This window comes from Mus caroli, chromosome 16 (genome assembly GCF_900094665.2).
Source record: "Mus caroli chromosome 16, CAROLI_EIJ_v1.1, whole genome shotgun sequence".
NCBI lineage: Eukaryota > Metazoa > Chordata > Mammalia > Rodentia > Muridae > Mus > Mus caroli.
In genome coordinates this window covers 26,874,566-26,887,999 of record NC_034585.1, presented here as the reverse complement: position 1 = coordinate 26,887,999, position 13,434 = coordinate 26,874,566, and positions in this window count along the sequence as shown.

Here is a 13,434-nt window from a genome sequence, read left to right as displayed (position 1 = left end):
GACAAGGTGATCCTGTGTTCCTCAGAAGCCCGGTAAGGGTCAAGGGACACAAGAGCCTTTGCCTGCTACGTAGGCAATATGACAGTAAGATTTTTGAAGTCATTCATCCAGAGATGCCTTGACTGTCTTCACCCCAGTGTGTTCTGTATGTGAACTGTGAACAAGAGTCCTGGGGAGACTTACTGGGGAGACTTACTGGGGAGACTTACTGGGGAGACTTACTGGGGAGACTTACTGGGGAGACTTACTGGCTACCTAACCACTCAGCTGAAAATCAGAAAGTACAGACTTGAGTCTTAACTCAACCACTTACCAGCCATTATTCAGGTTCCTTGACATCACCCGTAAACTGAGAACTATATTAGACATCATATAGGATATCTGTAGGGGTAGAGCATGTGTGTGATGTCCACACAGCAGGCCTGGCGGATGGAGTTCTCTTTACTGATTGGTTGTGCTTTGGTGAAGTCAGGTTATCCCCAGGTCCAGCCCGTGCTGAATCCCAGAGAGGATTCTGCTCACAGAGTGTGCTGTATCAGGAAGTGACATGTGGATGTGAGTTGTAATTCACCCATCTGGTGACATGTGTGGACTGTGTGGGAAGAAGCAGAGAGGGATTCAGTGAGAGCAAAGTCAGGGTAGAGAGCTTATACCAGCGTTACCACTAGTCTACACCAGGCAGAAAGAATCGATCTGTCAGGGAAACTGTCTACCACCAGGCAGGAAGATCTGATCTGTTACGCACACTTTCTCCCATGGCCAGCCAAAGAACTTATCTGGGTATTATCTGGGAACACGTGGAAACTCATATCTGGCCCATCATTGCCCCAGAAGCCAGCCTTGGTGGATGGTTTGTGATCAGTGTAAGAATGTGTAGGCACTCTGCTGCTTCTGTCTGAGGGCCCTGTGTCTAAAAGGCTGGATAGCTCCATTGCCTTATGACACTGCATCAGAAGTCTGGAGCCAATGTTCTTCTCCTGAGGTATGAAGAATGCCAGATTTCAAAGGCTGAATCCTCCCTTTCTGCTGCTTCCCCTTGTGTCACCGCCCTTAAAAAAATTAATCTTGAGAATTTTCGTATAATGTATGGCCACCCTTCTTTATATAGCTGCAGGCTTTTGATGTTTTGTCTGTCTAAAAATAGTTACAAGTGTTGTGTGTGTGAGTAGTGTGAGTGTAATTAGCCTGTCTGTCTGTCTATGTATGTTGATAGGCACCTCTGTCTGTGTATGTTGGTGGGCACATGGTGTAGAGTATGTGAGGAGGTCAAAGGAACATTTGTAGAAATTGGTTCTCTCATTTCACCATGCCTTTACCCTTGGAAGCATAGGTCTTCAGGCTTGGTGACTGGCACCCCTGCCCACTGAGTAGTCTCACCAATCCACATTTCTTGATTTCATTTACTCCAAGCATGTCTAAGTCCCGCCTCTGGCTTGTGATATATTTTGGCTTTGGGGTATCTCCTGCCTATTTGATGGCATCTCTGTATGTTGTCTTGGCTCTTTTACTCGAGGACAGCTTGCATGCTCTTGGCCTGTCTTCTTCAAAGCCTTTACTTTTGAAAACATTGTCTTCGTGGCATTTCTAAATTTATGCAGCAGCTTAGCTCTCAGAGAACTGGGATATACTGTAGGCCCGTGGACCGTGCCACCAGATGGGCATGGGACTGGTGAGGTGGGGCATGCTCAAACCCCAGGAATCTCAGAGATCAGAGACTGTAGAAGTCGGGGCTTCCCCCTCCCTGCTCAAATGCCTGCTCTGGGGAACATGACCACAGCCCTCAGATAAGATGCCCAGGGCCCTCAGTTATGTAGCACACCTTCCGGAAAGCCTCTCCATGCTAATGAGGCATTTCAATAGCCTTAGCCTTCAGCCAATGACCTTCACTCCCTGGATATTCTCACAACCTTCCCCAAAATTATATAATCCCTAGTTCACCCTGAATAAAGTGTATTCATTCATATCTACCCCCAATAAAGAAATATGAACAAGCTAAAATAATCTCAGAAAGCTGCTTCTTTAAGGATTGCCACGGGGAGGGTCTTTGCCTAAAAGAGCCGTAACACTGGTTCCCTAAAGAAGACCTCCCCTCTTCTTCCACCCCTGTGGCATTCGCTCCCAACCTGGAATCCTGCCCATCCTCGACTCTACGTTCCCCTTCTGGCCTGGTGTGCAGCAGTGTCTGACGCCTGGAAGGGAGGCAAAGACTGCAGACTCCCCATCCCAGACTTTGCCCAGTCCTCCCCTCCCCAAGCCAGTGTATCGGTGGTGTCCAGGTGCCGCAAGTGGAGATTCAGAACATGGGACCACAATGTATTAAAAGTTATTATTTAGAAGCTGGCCCTTCAAGGGGACACTGAGTCCCGTAGAGGAGTTAAGTACTTCCTTCTTGAGACAGGGATACATACCTATGTTCACCATATAGTAAGTATTCTGCCATCCCTGTGGCACAAACAGAACGCCACCTTTGGCTGGCCATCGGAGAAAGTGTGCCTCGTTTCCCTGATGGACCAGATCTTTCTGCCTGGTGGTAGGGCGGTGGTCGTGGTGGTACAGGCACTTTACCCATAGTTACTCTTGGGCTGGGATTCGTTCACACTGAAACCCTCACCCTTCTGTCCACACAGTCTACCATGTCAAGGCTCCTGGGAAAAAGTAGAGTCCTGATGGCGACATGGTCCGCCTCTAATCCTAAAATGACCTCCAATTATTCTTAAAATTAAAGACCCATTCTCATCTGAGTGCTTAAGGCATCTGGCCTTAACTAGTCTCAGCTGTGATTTCCATTTGTTTTTCTGCATGTATTCTAGTATTCTTGGCTGCATTTCTTCCTCCTCCTCCTCCTCCTCCTCCTCCTCCTCCTCAGATAGGGTCTCATGCAGCCCAAGTAGTTTTGAACTCCTTGTGTAGCTGAGGCTAGTCCCGGACTTGGAATCCTCTGGCCTCATCTTTCAAATGTAGCAGCTAAGGATGCATGCCCCCAGTGGTTGCTTCTTCATAGCACTGCACAATGCTTTCCATGTTTCTTGAAGACTTCCTGTCTTCATCTATTCTTTCCTCTCATTCCTTCTGTTTGGTGGAAACATTTTCCCAACAAAGTGAAGCTCAGGAGGGGTCTTGAATGGTGGCCAGGGAGTCTTCCATCATCTGTACTCACAGCGTTGAAGATCACCCTTGAGTTTTCAAGACCCACCTTCAACCTCAATAGGCTTAAGACATCTCCCAGTAGATCTTTGTGCTTTTGCTCATTCTCCCATGTGCGTCAGTACTCTTAGACGTACAGCCTTTCTGTAGGTCTCATTCGAGTGAGACTAAAAGTCTTTTGAACATTAGATTTGATCTTTCCTTTCCTGTGCTATGCACACAGTGCTCTCTCACGGAAGAGCAAAGTTTGTGCATCTGCTGCATCAAGCAATGACTCTAAACAAAGGTGGGACCTTTCCGCAGATCGCCTTCTCCTTCTAGCTTCTTTTTAGGTCAAATAGACCTTCCACAAAAAAGGAATGATCTTGGCTAGGGGTGGTAGTAAATGCCTTTAGTCCCAGAACTCGGGAGGTAGAGATAGGTGGATCTGTTTGAGTTAGAGGCCAGCCTAGTCTACATAGGAAGTTCCAGGCCAGCGAAGGCTACATAGTAAGACACTGTCTAAAGAAACTGAAATAAATAACTACATAGATAAAAAGGAATGATCTTTGTGGTCATAATCGAAAACCAGTCTTAAGCATAAACTGTTGGATCAAAAACCTAGTGTGTTTCCAGTCACTTTCACCATGCAATGGCTCTCATGCTCTGCCCACATGGAAACTCACACTGTGGTTGCTGAAAGTTGATTTTTGTGGCCACCGTTCACACATAATGAAGGATATCGTGTGTGGTTATTTTAGATCTAGGAAAGTCAACCTTGAATGCTTCAAACCTGTTCAGCCAATCTCTACTTAGGAAAAAAAAAAAATAAAGAACAGATGGAGTTGTTTCTTCAAAGCATTTGATTATCGAGCACACATTTTATGGGACCTCAAGGGTCACTGAAGTTCCTGTCTTATCACTCGAGCTGCATTCCTGAACCTGTAAAAGAAATGAGCTGCTTAGCGTGTTCCTTTGTAGCTGGCCCCCACGCCTTTGGATCTACCTGTTTTCAGGATGCCTTTGGGCAGCCGTAATAAAAGGATATTTTCCCGTACGGTATGGAGGCTAGTCTCCTCACAACAGCTTGGCAAGGAAAAGAATAAAATCTATTTTACATCTCCTGAATGACTCTAATTGGGTTTTGAAGACCAAACAATTCCCTTCAGTACAGCTGGGGCTTTGGGTAGCCCCAAACCAATTAACTCAAATTATATAATTTCCCCCCCCTACTCCCTAAACTTGACTTGCTTAGTTAGCAGTGAGGGGGGGTAGTGTGGACGCCTCTGCTGCCTGGCACAATGAGCGAACTCAGCTGTGGGCCAGCCAGAAGCATCTTACCTATGGAAAAGGAATAAAGGCAAACTCGAGTTGAGCGGCCGTGTCCTTGGTATGGCTCTCTCTTCCTTCTACAGTGTAATTCCAAATTTGACATAAATGTATTAATGGATTATGGGAGAGCAGAAAACATCCGAGCCTTTGAATGGGAGCAAGCAAGCTTGCTCTTGGAAATGTGCAGGGCTCATTATGGCACCTAGATTTGTGAGGTGGCGGCCAGAGCCATGGGGACAGTCTGAGGAGGACTCTTAGCAGGTGTGCGCCTGCACTCCAGTGGTTGTTTGAAGGCACAGGAGTGATATGAAGAGTAGATTTCCTCTTTCTTCTTGTGTGATTTGAGATTGAGATGAGAATAAGAGAAATGATAAAATCCTGTGACAATGCTAAGTATGGATCTATCTTCCATATTATACCATCATTTACTTGTTTTATGTATGTGAGTACACCATCACTCTCTTCAGACACACCAGAAGAGGGCATTGAATCCCATTACAGATGGTTGTGAGCCACCATGTGGTTGCTGGGAATTGAACTCAGGGCCTCTGGAAGAATAGTGCTTTTAACCACTGAGCCATCTCTCCAGCCCTATCTTCCGTATTAAAAGTACAATGATCTTAAAGTCAGAACAGTATCCTAGAGTCTGACTGTATGCCGAAAATCTTTTGCAAGTTTTGTTACAAACAGCTCAATCCCCCTCCCCTATTTTCTATACAACATTGTATTCTATTATCCTTTTAACAAGATCCTTGACACAAGATCCTTGTGACTCTTAATATTGGCAAATTACATGTAAGCCTCGTCAGTTCAATGGTAGAAAGAAAGGATCGTTGGCAGTCCCAGCATCCCAACGGTAGGTCTCTCAGGGATGCTCACACTCACAGTCTGTCTGTGAGATCCCAGCTTCTAAGTGCTGACCTTTCAGATATCAAAAGGAGAAAAAAGCAGACACCCCTCAGGGACTCTCTTCTCGTCTAAGAATATAAAACATAGCGGCGAGCTTGCCCTGGTGTTTTCTCACACATTCCTGTCTGAGCAGATGCCGCCCTGGAAACTGTTGGCTCCTTTGACTGCAAGATTCCAGCAGCCTCCTGCAGCAGGCCACGAGAATCTGGGTGCTGGGAGTTACCTTTCAGGTCTGACTGCTCATGCAGAACAGGAAACTGAAAGAATTGTAGTCATCTCAGAAGCGAGTAGGCCATGTTCTACAGCAACCATGAATGAAATGTCATTTTGTCTTTTGTATGTGTGTATTTAAATACAGTTTCTGTTTCATAAAAAAATAAATGAATATTATTGAACCTAAAGATACCTTTCTTGCCAGGTGTGGTGGCTCACGCCTTTAATCCCAGCACTTGGGAGGCAGAGGCAGGCGGATTTCTGAGTTCGAGGCCAGCCTGATCTACAAAGGGAGTTCCAGGACAGCCAGGGCTACACAGAGAAACTCTGTCTCGAAAACAAACAAACAAACAAGCAAAAATAAAACAAAAAATATACCTTTCTTTTTTTTGTCCCACAATGGAAATTCATCCCAACTTTAAACCTAGTTTACTCCAGTCAAGCTTGAAGGCAACGTATCCGGTAAGATTTAATTTTTCACTCCTGGTTATATGGCAGCAGTCACTGGAATACTTTCCAATGATTTTGCAGCCCTGCTTGAGCTGGAACTCACTCTGTAGTCCAGGCTGGCCCTGAAGTGACTGTCTCTGCTTCCCAAATACTGGGATTGAAGGTGTACACTACCACTCTCGACCTCCTTCTCCTTCTCTCCAAGACTTTCTGAGATCAAGCTGAGGAATCGACAGGTTGCTCAGTGGTTTTCTTCAAAAGCCACTAGCATCAGTGTTGAGTGCATGTTTTTCCTCCCGGCCCCAAACTCCTGTAATAATGACTCTGAGACATGAAATATATTTACAAACACCTTAGCCATAAATGTTTTGGTTGGTTCCCCAATTAGATCATAACTTAATATCCCATTTATTCTAATGTAAGTTTTGCCACGTGGCTTCTATCCTCTTCCATGTTCTCAGGTGAAACCCCCAGCCCTTCTCTCTATCCCAGAATTCCATCTCCCTACCGGATGTCTCACCTTCTATTTCTTGCCTAAGCTTATAGGCCAATCAGCATTTGATTGACAGGTGCTTCTTTCATACAGTACACAAGAGATTCCCTCTACACATTAGTGTCCCAGAGGTAGAGGACCAGCTTTTCAAGGCCTTCGAAGTTACGGTACCAATGATCAAGGCTTAGGCTTCTTCTTTTGAAAGTCTCCATCTTTGGGGATGTTGGTTCCTAAATTCAGGAGCCATAGGCCCAAGGATAAGACTCAGAGTACAGCTACCAAGTGAAACAGAGACAGTAGATTTTCAAATTTAAATTCTGAAAAGAGAGCTGGAGAGATGGCTCAGCACGGACTGCTCTTCCAGAGGTCCTGAGTTCAATTCCCAGCAACCACATGGTGGCTCACAACCATCTGTAATAGAATCCAATGCCCTCTTTTGGTGTGTCTGAAGACAGCTACAGTGTACTCACATACACTAAATAAATAAATGAATAAATCTATTTAAAAAATCTGAAGAGAATGTTAAAAATGATTTGACTTCTTTTTTGGGAAAGAAATGGAGGAGCCATGGCAGACTAGAAAGGAAACTGACTTGTTCAAGGTCAAGTGTTGACATAATGGTACATCCTGTATGGGGTTTGGTTCTTTTGACTTAACTGAAGATGATCTTTGGCAGCCAATGCCTCTTACATCTTAATGCCAAAAACATGTCAGTTACTCTTCTGGCTTCTGGCTTGGGGATGGTAGGGGAACACTCTGACCTACAGGTTGCACTTCATCCCACTGCCTCTCCCTAGATAAATTTGCCATTTGTGTTGGGAATAGAATGTGGGAAATCAGGTGGTGCCAGAATAACACTTCTCCCCTTTGGATGCAAATCTTTCAGATGTGTTTATGCATCATAGCTGCTTCCACCTCTGAACCTTGGCTGCCACTCCTGTCTGGGGAATCCTCCCTGAAAATCAAAGCACGGGGATGGTTTATTTTAGAAGTATCTTGAAAAGGATAATGTTTGACCGCTCTCCTCCGTGCCTTTCCCTCTATGAGCCTTGTGTAATGATCCAGAGACAATCAATTGGACACTGCATTTTAAAGATAAGGACGGGGATTTTACTTCTGGGTAACCCGGTGACCCCAATCAATCTCTGTCTTACAAACCCTCTGAAGATTTGATGCTCCACTCCGCAATTCAGGGCAGCTTCCGAGGACGGCAACAGATGTTGCAATCCAAACACCTTTATTAACTATTTATCTTCAGATGTGTATCAAGGACCTCTTGGCCAACAGGAGTAGTAGATAGCCCCTTCAATGAGGAACCTTCGCTTTCATCTTCAAGCCGTTTCCCTCTGTAATCCCTTTGAGAAGGAATAAAAGTCGCTGACAATATTTAGCTCCTTTAAAAGTCTGTCATTCTGAAAAGCAGATGTTGTCTATCCAGTTAAAATGTGCCTGGTAAGTGGCATGTCATACACATACTCACATACACACACACACACACACACACACACACACACACACCATTGTAAAAAGCATCAGATAAGCATAGGGTAGGCAGTTAACAAAAGTGGAGATTTCAGTGTTCAACTTTTTTTTTTTAATGAAATCAATAATTATATTTCATTTGCCAGACTTCGGCCTCCGTCGAACGAGAACTTTAAGGCTATAACGAGTGATCCTTCCCACCTACCTGCTTTACAAGACTGTCAGGAGGATTATAAATGATGCCAGGGGTAATTGAAGCCTTGGGAATGAGACACAAGGCCAAAATATTTGAAGCAGGACTCGGTGTAATCCTCCGTAATTGAACTCATCAAGGCTTTGTTCTCTAGAGAGCTCTCCCCCGACAGTTTAGTGGGTTTGTTCCTTGGACAGAAAATAAACTATTGTGGGTCAAGGGGGATAGTGTTCTCCTCCTCTGGTTTAACTCACTGACCAAACGGGCTAACTCTCTCATCCTGGAATGAGTAGGCCTCGTCTTCAAGTACAGTGGGGGTAGGGGTAGAGGTGGGGGTGAGAGTGGATGAGGTAGGGGGGTGGGGGTTGGGGATGGGGGGGAGTAAAGTGTCAACCTCTGAGTGTCCTCCCTGCTATTTGTCTTCAGTTGGCTAAGCATGTGACCATTTCACTTCTGGCTTTCCTTCCACCCTACCCAGGCCCAAGTAGGATAAAGAGGACTCTAACATTACTGAGCACAGTGTGTGACAAGATCTTAAACTGGGGACACTTCTGTGTGGTTGGCTGTCCTTTTCGTACAATTAAATTGTTGCTAACTTCCCAGTGCCTTGCCTTACTTGCTGCCATAGCATGGACCCTCAGACAAAGGGTCACAGGGTCACACCAAAGAGTGGGGGTGGAGCGTGGGGCGGGCAGAAGAAGAAACAGGGAAATCATGAGTTCAGACTCATCTTGGGGTTTTTAGTGAGTTCAAGACCAGGCTGCCCTGCACAATAAGACCCTGTCTCAAGCAAAACAAAACAAAACAACACATGTTGAGGGTGCAGTTCAGTGGTAGAGCACTTGCCTTACCTAGACAAGGCCTTGGGTGCAATTCCCAGAGTCCCCTTCCTTCAAAGACTTAAAGAGTGGAGATCTGTGGATGAGGGACTGTATGCAAGCTTTTCACAGATTGGAGCTAAAAGTTAGCCTGTGGGAACGAGTCTAGTTACCCATTTCCTTTTCCTGGTGAATTAATAAGTTTTTTTTATTTGAATACCTGTCCAAGGAAAGTTCTGTACAACTACATTTAATAAAGTGTTATTTAAGTTATAAATCTATCATGTGTTTTGTGTATGTGTTTATTAGGGTGTTTGTTTTGGGGGCAGGATCTCACTGTGTTGTGCCCATGCCCTGTAACTAACTATGTAGACTACACTGGCCTCAAACTCACAGAGATCTGCACGCTGGTGCCTCCTGAGTGCTAGAAATGTGGACCACCATGCCCAGTGCTACCTTGTGCTTTTAGATATTGAAATGGACACTCGTGGAACTCTCAAGTTCATGTATGACTTGAAGTGCTACAAAATTAATATTCGTTAATCCTTAATATGATGCATCCCAGCTTCTACTAGTAAACAAATTCTGACTAGCCCTGAAAAAGGATTAAATTATCTTTGCATTACTTCTGTTAAAAAAAATAGTATACCAAAGTCATTGGTACACTAAGAAGCAATCAAAAAGTGGTAAAATGTAGATTAAACGTTGTTCCATGGGTAGGAAGATTGTAAGAGTCAGAGGTGAGAAAGAACTGCCTCAAAACAATGTGACCTATGTAACAAGGTGGCAGGACCTGAGCAATGCAGTGTGAACTCTAGCTGGTTTTGCCCTTGCAAGACCTGCACAAGATTGGGCCTGCCAGCTTTCCATCACTGGCCAGAGAAGGGCTCATGAAACCCGCCCCTCCCTGATTGACAGGTGGTGATGTATGTGGGCGATGTTTTCTTCTTTGGTGTAAGCACTGATAATTTGCCTTTGCCCTGTAAATAACCTCCCATGCTCTTGCAGGCGAATCAATTAAGCTCAGTGGGTTACACATAAAAAAGTATGTCAGTAAGAAGGGTGTTTGATGGGAAGATGAGCATAAATGTGAGGATTGGTTGTGAGACAGGGTAATGGGGCGAGAAGGGTTAAAATGAATTGCATACAGGTATGAAATTGTCAAAGAGTAAAAAAAGATAATTTTTAAAGATACGTAAAAGCTAAAAAGTATTTTTCTTCTAAAACAATTATGAAAATGCTGCTTCTACAAATTTTAAATGTCTGAAGCATTTGCTAATTTTATAAAAACTTATCTTTGTTCCACATGTTCTATTTGTCATTTTTTTTATATGCTCCCCCATATTTATCCACCTCTGGGATATGGGTGGGGGTAGGTGATGTCATGCTAGAGTCTAATCCTTCGTCAAAGTTTGTTTGATTAGAGGCGCGGGGTGGAGGGAGCCTTTCCCCCTTCCCTCCACACCATGTTTAAGGTCACGAAGGCTTTAAAGCTTTCTGCTATATGGCATCTTAGGGGAACAGCCAAAGCCGCAACTCAGAGAGTGAGGTAGACCTTCGAGAGGGAGTTATCTTCAGGGAGATACTTTAAGAACTTTTGAGTCATGTGACTGGTAGGCGTTTTAAATTGCGTGGCATGAGTGCAGAGAAAGAACAAGAAGCGATTGCGGCCAACCTGGAGTGTCCCGGAGCAGAGGTCAGAGGAACAGGTACCCACAATCCCTAGCACAATAAGACAGTAAAGTGTAGGACCTTAAACAAGAACTTGCAAGGTGGTGTGCCGACTGGGAAAGGGGAGCTGGAGACCATGAGCTGAAAAAAAAAAAAAAAAAAAAAAAAAAAAAAAAAAAAAAAAAAAAAAAACAAAGCAGGCAGAGGGAACAGCGCCATCCAGAGGAAGCTAGGGAATGATGCGCGCTTGTGGGGATCGCTAGCTAAGACTGTAGGAACACTACAATGAGCCACTCACTCACTTGCCATCCTGAGGTAAGGAAGGGATGGTCCCCTTACCCAGCGCACAGAGAGATTGATAGGAGGACACTTGTAGGACTTCAGAGGCACATAGTGTATGCTAGCTCTTGCCACTCGAACGCAATTTTAAAAATAAATAAATAAATGACACAAATATTGGTGCAGTAAAGAAAGCCTATAATCTCAGTACTTCAGAACCCGAGGCAGGAGCAGGCCAGCCTGGCTCTATAGTGGGTTTTAGGCTAGCCTGGGCTATATAAAGAGACACTGTCAAAAAATCAAAAGCAGGGACTCACAAGATGGCTCAGCAGGTAAGGGCACTTTCCACCAAGCCTGACACCAGGAACCCACATAGTAGAAAGAGAGATCTGATGGCCCTGAGTCGTCTTTTAACCTTTGCATGTGTGATATTCAAACACACTAAATAAATGTAAAAGGAAAAAAAAAGATTTAAAAATCAAATGAAGAATTCAGCGAGGCTGGTGTATAAGAACATGATGGGTCAGAACCCGACTAAGGATAAAGAGGCTGGACTAGCATGAGGAAGTGTCAGAGTGGAAGGACCACTGTAGTCTGCCAAGAAGAATTCTCCAGGCTGCCCTGGCTATGAATGGCCCCGAAAATAATGTTCTCCAGGCCCTATAGAGGCATGGGGCCTAGGGGACTGGATATTAGTAAAAGTCTCAGATTCAGTTTTTTGTTCTGTTTTTCTTGTTCCTGTTTCTGCTTATGCTACTTAAGACATATTTTATTTATTTTTTACCTTGGGGCTAGAGTGGGCATTGTCGAGCACTAAGGGATGGCTGAACCTGTCTTTCAAAACCACTATTCCCAGGTCTCTTCCTGCAGCTAGCCATGATGAAGCAAGTGGCCGTGAGAGTGTGTGGAGGGAGAAAAGATGTGACCTGGGATGGAGTGAGACCTTTCAGAAGCCAACTAGCCATCCTCAGGCAGGGCTGTGGAAGGTAATGGCCTGAACTCACCTCATCTCAGGCATCACTCCAGTACCAATCCCTGTGTGACCTTGGATGAAGTATAGTTCCTATGTTAACTGCAGCTATGTCCTGAAGAGAGAGAGGACACATATGCACACAAGCACACACACACACATACACACATGCGCACACACATGCACACACACTCACTCACTCATGTGCACGGTTCACTGGATGGGATGGTCAGAGAGACAGACAGAAAGATGGAGAGGGCAGGGCACCAAGTAGGCAAACTCTAAAGTCCCTTTCAGCTCCAAGTTTACCTGATTATCAAACAGTTTAATCTTTGCAAAACCCGTTGCAAAGGCCACAGCCAGGAGACAGTTTTTGCAACCGGTCTCCAATGCAAGCCTTGGGGGTTATTCAAAGGGCACCGAACAGCCCCACATCAAGATAAGAGAAGGAACACCTCCAAGAGCCTCTCTCTCCCTCTGTGCTCACACGCACCTCTGCATGTGCCCCTTGGGGCTTGCTTGTTTAACCCTTATGACCCTGCACTGTTGAGTGGGGGCAGCAAGAAGCAGTTAGACTCTGTGGTGCTAGTGATGACCTCCTGGCTCTGGGACAGTGCCCTGCTGTCCCTTTGCCAGAGACCTGTGAGTTAGGATTTCAGAGTTCTGCTCAGAAGCCTTGTGACTCTATAGACTGAAAGCAAAATGAATTTTCCACAAGTCACTTACACACATACATACATCTCAGGATAGTTTCTACATCTTAAACACTATGTTTCCCTGCAAGAAGGTCCTTCTGTTTTATAATTGGTTCTGTTTTATAATTGGAATTTTTTTATTGTATCCTTCCTCACCAAATTATAGGATAATCTAATTTTTAAAACGTATTTGTTTGTTTTTATTTATTTTATGTGGATAGTTGTTTTGCCTGCATGCATGCCTGGGGCCCAAGGAAGAAGAGGATGCTGAGTTCCTGAAAATGGAGTTACAGATGGTTGTGACCTGTCGTGTGGGTGCTGGGAACTGCCCTTTGAGAGAGCAGCCAGTGCTCTTAACCATTGAACCATATCTCCAGCCCAGGCTAGTTTTTAGTATTTTAGTATTAATTTTAAATTTTAGTATTAGATTAAAAAGTGATCATTGGGAGATAGATATGGCTTATGTGCTTTCATTCCAGCACTTGAGAGGGAGAGAGGGAGGGGAAGGGGAAGGGGGAGGGAGAGGGAGGGAGAGGCAGATGGATCTCAGGGTTTGAAGTTAGCCTGGTATATAGAGAGTTGCAGGCCAAACAGGGCTGTATGGTGAGAACCTGTTCCAGGAGAGAGAGAAGAAAGAAAGAAAGAAAGAAAGAAAGAAAGAAAGAAAGAAAGAAAGAAAGAAAGAAAGAAAGAAAGAAAGAAAGAAAGGAAGTTGGTTTTTTTTTTGTTTTTTGTGTTAAAGAAAAGAAAAGAAAAAAAGAAGAGAAGAGAAGAGAAGAGAAGAGAAGAGAAGAGAAGAGAAGAGA